The sequence below is a fragment of the Vespula vulgaris genome, chromosome 2, assembly GCF_905475345.1.
Source record: "Vespula vulgaris chromosome 2, iyVesVulg1.1, whole genome shotgun sequence".
NCBI classification, from domain to species: Eukaryota; Metazoa; Arthropoda; class Insecta; order Hymenoptera; family Vespidae; genus Vespula; species Vespula vulgaris.
Genome location: NC_066587.1, coordinates 18,240,058 through 18,253,154, shown reverse-complemented (window position 1 = coordinate 18,253,154; position 13,097 = coordinate 18,240,058). Strand labels below are relative to the sequence as shown.

General features: G+C 39.7%; 1 protein-coding gene across 13 annotated transcripts in view; it reads left to right on the top strand.

Annotated features, from left to right (window-relative positions):
• The window catches only part of LOC127072558 (bromodomain adjacent to zinc finger domain protein 2B-like), a 130,656-nt gene that overhangs the window by 55,612 nt on the left and 61,947 nt on the right, over positions 1-13,097 (top strand). The window contains exon 1 of one of the 13 annotated variants that reach the window (XM_051013043.1): positions 1,176-2,098. The exons of the other annotated variants lie outside the window; for them this stretch is intronic. The gene's annotated coding sequence lies outside the window, so the exon portion shown is untranslated. Of the gene's footprint in view, positions 1-1,175; positions 2,099-13,097 lie in introns of those variants that run through there. 13 annotated transcript variants of the gene reach the window in all.

Here is a 13,097-nt window from a genome sequence, read left to right as displayed (position 1 = left end):
CTTCCTTTAAAGTGCATTTTCGCACGTGACCCTGACATTGGCATAATGGGTTCAAACGTTTTTCTTTCCTTTCCTTTTCTTTTCTTTACTTTTCGTTTCTTTTTCTTTTCTTTCGAATATCTTTTGTTTCCTACGAGAACACAATAGGACAACGCGTAAGTTATAGGCGCAACGGATGGGAAATTACAGATCGGTAAAACGTGGCCCGATGAGTCGAGTTATGACGAGAATAATCAGAACCGATCGGAGATAAGGACGCGAACGACGCGGCGAATTCGATACTTGAATCGTTTAATATTTTCACTTACGTGTATTAACGTAAGTAAAACGATTCCGCATACCTATACATAATTATATCGTAACACGATTCTATAATCCAATATCACTTTGATATGATCTAATCTCTATAGCGCGTAACTCTATATATATATATCTAATTTAATTATGTACGTTCCGTTCTTCCACATATCTATGCATTATAAATAGAATTAGATATAATATTAGAGATCGGAATGTTATTAGAATATAATTACATAGACCGGTCTGATTGATATTAATATCAACGATCGAAAAAAAAAGGAAAGCGAAAGAAAACAAAAGAAATGAGAAATAGCTAAACGAGTAATTATCTATCTCGGAGTGTCATCGTGCGATACACGTAAACGAATAGAAAGCGCGCGAGAGAGAGAGAGAGAGAGAGAGAGAGAGAGAGAGAGAGAGAGAGAGAGAAAAAAGAAATAAACACACGTAGAAAGATGCATGCAAGGCGGCACACACGCGGCCGAGCGGGAAAGTCTGGCCAACCGCACGTTCCGAGTACGAAGCACGTGGTACGCGCAGTTACTCCTTTCCGTGTCGTGTCGAGAGTGCTAGTGGTGGTGGTGTCGCTGAGTAGTAGTGGTGGAAGTGACGCTAGTGGTGGTGGTAGCGGTAGTGGTGGTGGTGGTGGTAGAGGAGTAGCGGCAGCATTGATAGTAGTAGTAGTAGTAGTAGTAGCGTAGTAGTAGTGTAGCAGCGAAGCGATGACGGTAGTGGTGGTGGTGGTGGTAGTGGTGGTGGTAGTGGCGGCGGCGGCGGCGGCGACGGCGGCGGCGGCAGTAGTAGTGGCAACGGTGGAGGAGGAGGAGGAGGAGGAGTGGTGGTGGTGGTAGATGCGATGGCGATGGTGCCGCTAATGGCAGTGTGCGTCGAGCGGCGGCCCTGTCCTGTATGACTCGTGCGTGCGTGCGTGCGTGCGTGCGTGTTTGCCTGCTTGCCTGCTTGCTTGCCTCCGCGTTCGTGAGTTAGTGCTGCGTGCGTTGCACTCGCTTTCGTTGGCTTCGACTTCAACGATACGCGCGTTTTATTATATATTTTCTCGATTTCTCTAACACGGTTCTTTCAAGTATATTCGAACTCCGACACGGTTGTTCGCGTATATATATATATGTATATGTATATATATAGTTCGCGTTATTTCTCCAGTCTCTCCAGTCGTTTAAATGCGATCCTCTTTTCTCTCGTCGTTTCTCTTTTTTTTTCCTTTCCTTTTTGTGGTGAACGACGGTAAGAGAAACGACATTGCTACCGAAGAGGTGAGATCGTTGCGTGTGAATCAGTGATGAAGATGATCGATCGTTGTTTGTTTTATTTATGTTAGTAGTTTGCACCCCTTTCCCCCACTCTTTTTCTCTCACACACACGCGCGTATCTTTCCCCCTCTTACCCGAGTGAAGTTCATTCGAGTGAAGTTATCTCTAACAGTGAAAAGAGATAAATAGTAGTGAAGTGATAGTTCATCCGTGCAGTATGCAGAATTCGTGCAAAATATGATTAGACTAGAAAGAGAGAGAGAAAAAGAAGGATGGCGTTATTGCGAAGCTAACCGACACTGACGTGGCTTTGTCGCATATTATTCTTTTTTTTTTCTTCTTCGTCTTCTCTTCTGCTTCCTTTGAAAAAGGCGCTCGAGCTCGACAATCTTAAGTCCGTATCAGGGGTATTTACCGATCGCAGACGAGGATTTAATCGTTCTTGGATCGGCGTTGCGATCTACGATACGAGAGCACGCTCTTGTTGACGTCATGCGTTCGATGAGCTCAGTCATTTGTGCAATCAGGTATGTACTCTGTGCTTGGATACGAAAGAGAACGCGACACCGACGTACGTGCGTTTTTCAAAGAAAACTCGCGTTACGTCGTCATTTCCTGCTTTTTCTTTCTTTCTATATTTATTTTTTTCTTTTTTCTTTTTTTCTTTTTATTATTTCTTTCTTCCTTTTTTTTTTAATAATCTCACATAGATAATATATAATTAATTATAGGATATATAATTACGCTTAATATTTTTATACCGACGACCGATTACTACATACTTTATTGAAAGAGAGCGTGATGTATAAAGAGAAAGAAATGCGTATGTGTATATATATGTGTGTGTGTGTTCCGAGCTCGACATTTTATACAATGACGATAATACGACTTTGTATGTTATTAATACAAATTTGTATGTAATAACAACAATTCACACGCAACCTGCACGTACATATATTTGATTAATTCGTCAATTCGTCGAAGAAAGAAGTAGAAAGGAAAGAAAACTGGCATGAATCTTTCTAATCTCGCGATATTAGAAAAAGCTTTTTTTTTTTCTTCTTCGAGTTCGAAGCTAGCATGGAAAAGATAGTCATCGTCTCTCGTTCATCACGACGACGAAGACGACGAAGACGACGAAGACGACGAAAACGACGAGGACGAAACTTCTTACCTGCTTCTTTTCCCTCGAGTCGTGTTCGTGTTTTCTGTCTCTTTCTTCGGCGTTTCTTGCCGAGTTCCAGGAGCGTGTTCGGCTTCTCCTCCTTCGGACCTTCACCGAGATCCGTCCGTCCGTCCGTCCATTTGTCCGTCCGTCCGTTCGTTCGTTCGTTCGTTCGTTCGTTCGTTCGTTGCTTGCTCTCTCTCTCTCTATCTCTCTTGCTGGTCGAATCAGTTTGCAGTGTGGTTCTCGTCGTACGAGCCACGTGGATCTTGCTTCGTCCTCTTGCCGATTCCGGTCGATCGCTTTCCAACCGGTTTTCGTTCGCTTCCCAAAAAGCTTGTCTGTCTCTATCTCTATCTCAATCTGTATATGTGTGTGTGTGTGTGTATTTCTTTGTGAGAGATATCGCGATATAAATAGTGTCAACCTAAAGTGACCAAGTGATAACGTGACTTTAATTTACGCGGGTCGATGGAAAATTAGAAAAATCTATAATTAATAATCTTATATATATATAAATTTATTATTTATATATATATATATGTATATATAAATTCGTAAGATGATTTTCATTCGGATCGTTTTTCTTGTCCTCTCTTTTCTTTTTCCACTCTTGAAAAAATTAATCTTAATTTTCTTTCTCGTTTGGTTCTCAGTTTATTATTTCCTCTTCTTCTCTTCTTTCTCTCTCTTCCTTCCTTTTTTTTCTTTTTTAATCGATCAATTAATTAATTAACCGATAACGATATTACGATCAAAGATTCAATAAGATCAAATTAGACTTCCTTGAAACACACATCACACACACACACATATATATATATATATATATATGTATATACGTATACCTGTGTACATATTCGTGCAAGTGTTCGTGAAAAAATAAAGGAAGATTGGAAGGAAAGAAGGAAGGAAGAATTATCATAGCGAAGAGAAAATATCGCGAGCTTGCTTGGCTTGTGGACTTTCCGTAACGTAAGTTGCTCGTGCACGCACGTCATCCGGTCTTGCAGTATCGGTACATCGGTTTGCAGTATTTCGTTACAACGACTACTACCTCTCTCTTCCTCTCTCTCTTTCCCTCTCTCCCTTTCCCTCTCTCTCTCTCTTTCTCTCTTACACTCACTGTTGTCGATATACACCTACGCGTATACGCGTGTGCGTGGTTTTACCTGCCTACGCTTTCTTCCACGAAGGCTCGCTATTTTTCTTCTTCGAAAAAGAGAGAGAAAGATAGATAACTAGAAGAATAGTTTCGTACCATTCGAACATGTACCATCGTATCTTTCTTCTTTTACAGAAAATATTTTCGTTCTTACGTTTTATCAAAATTGATTATTATTATCATCGTCGTCGTCGTCGTCGTCGTCATTATTCTTTCGCTTTTCTCTTTATCCTTCAAAATAAATATCGTATGTTTGTCTTTAACCGAAAAATGTTATCGTTCTTACGTTTCACCGAAAATGATTTATTACTATTATTATTATTATTATTATTATTATTATTATTATTATTATTATTATTTATTCTGTTCTTCTTTTCGTCAAAATAAATAATATCTCGATATCTATTTTCAATTTGTTTCACGATTATTATCGTCTATGATAATCGGTACGATTTGAAGTACTACTACGGATGAACGATCGTTCTTCTTCCTCCTCCTCCCCTCCTTCTCCTCCTCCTCCTCCTCCAACTTCTCCTCCTCTCACGGTCGTTAACCGTTCTACAAATATTCTCTCGACGTGGCGAAAACAATGAGTTTCACCTTGTATGATGTACGTACGTACGTATGTATATATACGCGTGTAGATACTTGTATGTATGTATTTACAATACACAGAAGAACAACGTTAGTACTTTCTGAACGGACGAGACGATCGAGAGCGGAAGCAGGGGACTCTTTCCTTTCTTTTCTTTCTCCTTCTCCACCTCCACCTTTCTCTCTCTCTCTCTCTCTCTCTCTCTTTCTCTTTTTTTTCTTCTCTCTTTCTCTCTTTACGAAGACACGGCGACTCGCTCCGACGGCTTCTCGTCACGGTTTCGTGATCACCTTTCAAGACATCGGGATTATTGAGCGCGTTCGGTACTAGAAAGGAAAGAAAGAGAGAGAGGGAGTGAGAGGTAGGGAGAGGGAAAGAGAGAGAGAGAGAGAATTTACAATGCTGAGACTATGCTCTATCTTTGTCTCGCACTATGCGTCATTGTACTCGCAATGTGTCATTACAATCATCATAACACGCGTTACTCTGCAAGAATTTTCTCTTATAGGAAGAAAGAGATAGGTAGATAGGTAGATAGATAGATAAAGATAGAGAGAGAGAGATACGAGCAGCATTAGATTCGATCAGTTCGATGTGAGTAAGCCTACGTTCGAAGTAAACTCTCTTCAAAGGTGATCGTGTCATTCCGATTAAACGATCTATCTATCTATCTATCGTTATGAGAGCATAGAAATACCTTGATAATCTCGTGATGCTCAAAGAAAATGTTGTCTAATTATTTAGTATCTATCTAACGATAAGAACTCGTAGTCGAAAAAAAAAGAGAGAGAGAGAGAGAGCGTCGAACGTGTTTTCGCGTTGAGTTAGTTTATTACATAGATATATGGCGTAGGCGTAAGAATGTATTTCGTGTCGACTCATCTCTTTCTCTTTTTTTTCTCTCTCTCTCTCTCTTTCTCTCTCTTTTTCACACACACACATACACGCCCGTATTTTCTTTCTTACAGGTGTACAAAGTATGGCGCAATCATAAGTAGAACGTATAGATCGAGAAAGACTTCGTCACTTTCTAACTCATCGTTTTTTTCCTCTTATCTCTCGATGATTTATTAATCCTTAATCATTTAAATTTGTATCGTCACATATATATATATATATATATCTTTTTCGAGTTATGGACAAGTTTTTCCGATATATGGATTTCATTCAATGAATGGACTCATGAATGACTATCTATCTATCTATCTATCTATCTATCTATCTATCTATCTATGTACGGCTTGACGCCGTTGATGATTGAAAAATGTTTCGAGTTCGATTCGAAGATAGTCGATCAAGTTCGACTATACGTGCGGACAAAGAGAGAGAAGAGTTTTAATCGCTCGAATAGCATGCCTCGTCGTACCGTACGTACGTATGTAAGTACTTACATACCTAAGAACATACGTATGTACCTATATACATGCATACATATATACACACGTACATACATACATACATACATACATACATACATACATACATACATACATACATACGCGAATCGATTACTTTGGCAACTTACTCTCCGACGCATTATCGACCCAACGCGTTCTTGATATTTGGAACGAGGCTGACCGGTCGATGCCAACATTTCTTTTTCTTTTTTATTTTTCTCTTTTCTTTCTTTTTTGTCTTTTTTCTTCCTTTTTTTTTTTTTTTTCCTTTTCTTTTTCTCGTTGCCAGTATCATATACGTATCACATCACCTTCTCAAATATTCAGACACATACAGAGATATCTACTTGATCTCATCGTTTAAACAAGCAGAGTAAAAAAGAAAAAAGAAAACCTTAAAAAAAAAAGAAAAAGGAAAGAAAACTACCAACTGTTCGTCCTCTACGTACATACATATAAATCCGATAAAATTAACGAAGAAGAAAAATCTTTCATGCGACGTTAAATATAATTGAAAGTACAAGAAAATATTTATGACGAACTTGCTAAGATCGTGTTCCCTTCACCACCCCCATAAAAAAAGAGTTACAAAAATAAAACATTCCTCGCCTATCTCTTAGATCGCGTGCGAATTAACGAACGTCTGCGTACTCGAGAATTTTTAGTTGACAAATGGAAAAAGATAGAAGAAGAATAAGAAAAAAAAGAAAAAAGAGAAAAGATTCGGTTTGATATAAGTACCGAGAAAGAGAATCTTCCATAGAAGCTCTAACCCAGACGATTGAAGGTGTAGTAAGCAGTAAGAAGCTCGTTTCGCGATCGATCGGATCGACCATATACTCTCTCTCTCTCTCTCTCTCTCTCTCTTTCTTTGTACGTGTAACGTGCGCGCGAAAACGAGAGCGTTATCGGCCACTGTCGTGATACGTCATTTTGGGGGATGTTAAATGTGCGCGTAAAGACGCAATTATATAAGAAGAGAGAAGGATGAAGAGAGGAGGAGAAGAAGAGGGTAGGAAGAGGGAGGGAGGGAGGAAGGGGAAGGTGAAGACGAAGAGAAGATGGTGGAAAGAAGAGGGAGGTAGGAGGTAGGAGGTAGGAGGGTGGAGGGTGGAAGGTGGAGGGGGAAGGGAGGAGGAGAAGAAGGAGCGTACGGTTCGGGGAACGGTAAGAATTATTTTGGGAAGAGCGAAGCGGTTTACCTCGGTCAAATACGAGCGAGTCAGCAAGCGAATTCCAAGCTGCTGTTGATCGGCACGATTTTCTCTCTCTTTCTCTCTCTCTCTTTCTCTTTGTCTCTTTCTCTCGATTCGTTTCTCGTACAGATCTCTGTGTCTCTCTCTTTCTTTCTCTCTCTCTCTCTCTCTCTCTCTCTCTCACACTTCCATCTTGTCTCGCACCGTCTTGGAAAGGACACCTACGAAAAAGTTGTTTTGCCATCTTGAAATATGTTTTTCTTACCGTGTCGACTCGAATCAACGTCGGAACGTGCTCCGAAGTTAAGTTCGTCGATTCGGAGAGACGATTCCTTTTCTTGTATCTTTCTTTCTTTATCTCTCTTTCTCTCTCTCTCTCTTTCTTTCTTTCTTTATGTACATACTCGAGAAATAGAGAGAACGTTATACGGATTTGTCACGTTGTTTGTTTGCTATATATTTTATATATATATATTTTTATTTCTTGTAATATGTATTTTGTAATCCGAGTAACTAGTTGAGAACAACTCGTTGAGAAAATTAATGCAAGTATGTAACGTACGCTTCTTCATCTTTTCTTCTTCTTTTTTTTTTTCTTTCCTTTTTTCCCTTTTTCCTTCCTTTCTTATTTCCCGTGCGATATCCTTGTATCGTAATCTGTGCGTACGTAAGAACGATATAAAAAGTAATAAATACACGTAACCACGTAGATACATCGAATCTTTGATTACCTATATATATGCACGTGTGTATGTTCGGTGCGAAACAGAGGTAGGGGATATTTCAGCTCGATTTTCGCATTTCTCGCATTACCTGTTCTCTAACAACAACAACAACAACAGCAACAACAACAGCAACAACAACGCTACGCAACGCAGAATGCAAGAAAGAAAGCGAACGAGCATTGTAATTATTCGATCGTGCTCTCGCACGTAGGTAGGTAGGTAGGTACATAGTAGGTAACCAAAACGCGCGTCCGAGAGCTTCGTGTTTCACAGTCAGCGGTCGAATAAAAACAAAATAACAAAAGGTTTGCACAAATCCCTGTACGTACGTACGTACATACATACATACATGCGTACATACATGGTTAGATTGATATAACGATAACCAACCACGTGTCTCTATCTCTCACAATCAGAGGGAGAGGGAGGAGGAGAGAGAGAGAGAGAGAAGCGTTGATCGCTCGTTGGAAGATCCAGCTATTTTTTATTCTTTTTTATTTTTTTATTTTTTTATTTTTTTCTACAGCGCTCTGCGCATAACGCGCGTTCGGACTAATTAAACTAAATTACAGTTGCCCTGGCCATTAATTAATTCGTCGGTAGTACGACACCTGCCATGGGACACCTACTATTCGCGGTACACGTTTTCGACGTTTATACTTTATCGGAAGTGACAGTTTTCGATCGATTTAACCGAACACGGGTGTCATGGAAAGTCGAAGGAAAAATTTTCCGCTCTGAGGGTTTATCAAAATGAACGAAACAAAAAATTAATAAATAAGTAAATAAATAAATATAAATAAATAGATAGATAGACGGATAGATGGATAGATAAATAAATAAAACAAGAAAAAAGAAAAGAAGAAAGAAAAATGCGATGCGAATTTAACGATATCATTTTTATTCATTTCACTTTTCGCCGGTGCATAGATGTATTCATTTGTTAGTCAAAAGAGGACATATATTTGGCTGTAATATATATACGCGCACGTGTGTGTATATATATATAACATATATGTATATATATATATATACACGAAGAAAATATTTATTTTATTACTAAAATAAGCAATTGATAATTTTATTGATCGTATAAAAGATAATATATATAATAATATATACATAACACCCATACACGTACACGCACATTAACATATTTTTATTGACACGAAAAGTATACAAAAAAGGTTTCGTACTCTCGACAACATCCTGAACATACAATCCACTACAAGCATAACCCCTATGTCTCCTCTCTTCCCCTCTCTCTCTCCCTTTCATTGTCCCATCTCTAAAGAATTTCAAACCGAGGGAGATCACGTCGAGCGCCATTAGAAGCCTTTCCAAAAGCGTCTCGCAGCGGCATGGAAACTGTGACGAAAACGAGGAACTCGCGACTCTCTGGCCGCCTCTACACGATCGATCTCTCCTCCGCGTCTCTCTCTCTCTCTCTCTCTCTCCCTCTATGTCCGGGACTCTCCCTCTCTCCTTCTCTCTCTTTCCCTCTCTCTCTCTCCCCCTTTACCTTCCACCGTATCCTTGCTTCGTATTCTCCACAGAGAGACTGCGATCCGGATCGGCGGTCGGCTTTTCGAACGAAGGAAGGTGCACACGCGCGCGCACACACCATCTCTCTCTCTCTCTCTCTCTCTCTCTCTCTCTCTCTCTCTCTTTCAGCAGCCCTGGAGAAAGAGCAAAAGAGAGAGGGAGAGGGAGAAGTGGAAAGAGGGATATTCGATGGCACGTCGGGATAGTTAGTCGACGATGTCGAGCCGACTAATACGTCGATGGAAAGAGAGTATCGACGTTCTCCTCTCTCTCTCTCTCTCTCTCTCTCTCTCTCTCTTTAGCAAGCAACGAGATCGCGTCCGTCCTCTCGTCGCACCGACCACAGAAGCTCTCAGAGGCCGCCGTTTGCGTCACGCGAGTACCTCGTGCACGCGTGTGCGTTGGACGCGAGCCGAGATCTCTCCTCGTTATTCCCTCTTCTTCCTCTTCATTCTCCTCCTCTTCTTCCTCCTCATCCTCCTTTTTCTTCTCATCTTCCACATCGTCGTCTTCTTCGTCGTTTTCGTCGGCTTCGTTTTAGTCATAGTCATCGTCGTAGTCACAGTCATAGTAGTCATCTTCGACAGAATCGAATCGTTTTTCTTCTCACGCTGGACCTTTAAATCGATCCTCGCTGATCCCTCGCTATATTTGACGTTTGAAACGTTCGTTTAGCTATCGATAATATAGATTCATAATCGAGATTATATATCGATTATGTCGATATGTTATTATATATCGATATACATCGAGTAGATTTTTTGTTGTTTTCTTTTTTCCTCCTTCTTCTCTCCTCTCTCTCTCTCTCTCTCTCTCTCTATTCTTTTCTCTCTCCCTCCCCGCTACTTTACCGTTGCGTTAGAGAGATAACACGAGTCTTTTATCTTTGCAATAATACGAGCAAGAATTCTTTTCTCCTTTTTTTTTTCTTTTTTCTTTTTTCGTTCTGTTTTTTCATTCTTTAATTCCTTTTTATTTCATTCTTCTTTTTTCTTTTTATTTCACCTTTATACGCGTATGTTTATCGTTACGTAGATGTTGATCTTTTTACGATTTCAAATATACCTTACGTTCTTATCGATCTTATTTATTGAACGAATAAAACTTTCGTAAATATAACCTACCAAAAGGAATATCTCTTGAAACTTGTGGTATTGTTAAAAAAAAGAAAGAAGAAGAAAAACAAAAAAGAATTAAAAAAAATAATTTCCAACCATTATCTCGATAATAAATAGAAGTATCATAGGGGTGGGGGTGTAGAGGAAAGGGGAGGGATATCGAGATAAGAGTTTACTTTTCTTCTCTTTCGGAGATATCAAGATCAAGAAAAGCATGTACTTTTACCGATCGTAAGACGTTAAGGAAGATAGACTTACTACGGAGTCGGAGTCCTTACGAACTCCGTTCGTTCTCTCCTCCTGCTGTTTGTTGGTGTATCCTTAATACACACACACATGTATGTATACACAGAAAGAGAAAGATATACACATACGCATACAATAAAAAGAATGAAGAGAGAGAAAGAGAGAGGAGCTCGTGCGGCGAGTCTTTATGCGATCGCAAACTCGGACACATTGAAAGTTACATTCATATGTGTGTCTGCATCGATGCAACTGCAGCTTAACTTGGAGGGTGAGGCGGAAGGCAGGCAGGCAAGCAGGCAGGCAGGCAGGCAGCAGGGCAAGTAAGCAAACGAACAGGCAGGCAAGCAGGCAGGCAGCAAGCAAAAGCAGGCACGCATATTTCCGAGCGTGACGCACCTTGGACGCTGGGCTTGGCTCACGGTGCAGGAGATATCGTTATACAGCTTTGTGCCTCTTCGTTTGTGCGCGTGCGTACGTCCTCTGACGACTACGTGTACGACGACGTACCACGACGACGTACCACGACGACGACGACGACGACGACGACGACGACGACGACGTAAGACGAGGTGAAGGTGGAGGAGAGAACGAGAAAATCGCGATCAGTGTAAGAGAGAAAAAGAGAGAGATATGGGAACGATGAAAGAGGAAAAGAGTAAGAATGAGTTAAAAAGAGAGAGAGAGAGAAATGGACACGCACGACGCGTAAGCGGATACGCTACGTTTATACGAGTAGATATATGTATGTATATATATATGTATATATATTGGGTGAGACTGGAAAGTATGATATTTTACTGTTAACTCGTCTTATCTCTAACCAACGATAAGCATTGTTAACATTTGATTTACTTACATCTGATTATTATATAATATGTAATATGTATAACATGATTTATTTAATAGAGACGTTATACAGGAAGTTCCGAATCAAAAATAAAAAAAAAGGAAAAACAAAGAGTTCTCGCGGACGATCGATAATTTCCTTTTTCGTATATCTTTTTATCTTTTATTTATTTATTTATTTATTTATTTTTTGTTAAATATTCGCGTTTCTCGCGGTGCTCATCATTTTATTTGTCGTTTAACGAACTACACTCTATTACGTTAACGTCACCCGGTATAGTCATCCTCTAACGCACGATTAACTGCCGGTTCCTTTTCCGTCGTGATGTGGACGACTCTTTATACGAGTGTTCTGCCGCTTTGCTAACTGCCAACCAACCGGTACACGTACCTATGTACCTATCTACCTACCTACCTACCTATCTACCTACCTACCTACGGACTGCTAACTGCCAGTACTAGTAATAGTAGTAATAGTAGTAGTAGTAGTAGTTGAAAGAAAAAGAACGTAGAAAGAGAAAGAGAAGGGACGAATGAACGCAACCCCCTTTCCCGCGCACCCTTACGGACTCTCTAAAGGATTAAAATCGATCCGACTTTGCGTTCCCCTTCCGGAACATGAGAAACGCTCTAAGGTGACTCGCGAGAAAAAAGAGATCGTAATGGTCTTTTCTTATTTCATATATTCTCTCTCTTTCTCTTTTTTCTTTCTTTTTCTTTTTCTTTTTTATCTCCATCTTTCACGTTTAAATGTTAAATAAGTAATGCACAGATTCATTACGCCAATCTCTCTCATCAAATCTATTTTCTATACCGTTGTATTAATTTATATTTTATTTTTTCTTTTTTTCTTTTTTTTTTTGTTTGCTTCTTCTTTTTTTTTTTTTTTTTTGCCTACGGAAACGTATTAAAATTGCGTTCGAATGGAACGAACTCCGAATGGAGAAGTCGGACGGCAGTCTTTCGTTAATAATAACTTTCGCTCGATAGAGATGCGAAGCTGATGATCGATATATGGTTAAAAGTGCTACGTCAACGACAACGACGACGACGACGACGACGACGACGGCGGCGGTGGCTTCTTTAAACGTATCGACGTTAACGTCCGTTCGAGCTACGTTGACAGCTATCTTTGATTTTTATCGTCTCCTTTTTCTTTTTCTTTTTTTTTTTTCTTTTTTTCCATTTTCTTTTTTCCTTCCTACGAATGTCTCGACTTAAAGTATTCTACGGAAATTGACGAGTGACGTTCGAAGGTTTAAAAGAAAAAAAGAAGACAAAAAAGAGAGACAGAGAAGAAGAGAAAAAGAGAGAGAGAGAGAGAGAGAGAGAAGAAAGAAACGAAAGAAAAAATAAATGTACGATCTGAAGATAGATTGATTAATCGATCGATCGATCGATCGAATTTTTTCGATCGTCTCATTACGTTTTTCTTTGTCCCCTATTTTATTTTCATCCTTTATTTCTTGTTTTACTCGTTCCTTTTCTTCTTCTATTTCTTGTTTTCTCAACAAACGGAAGGAAAACG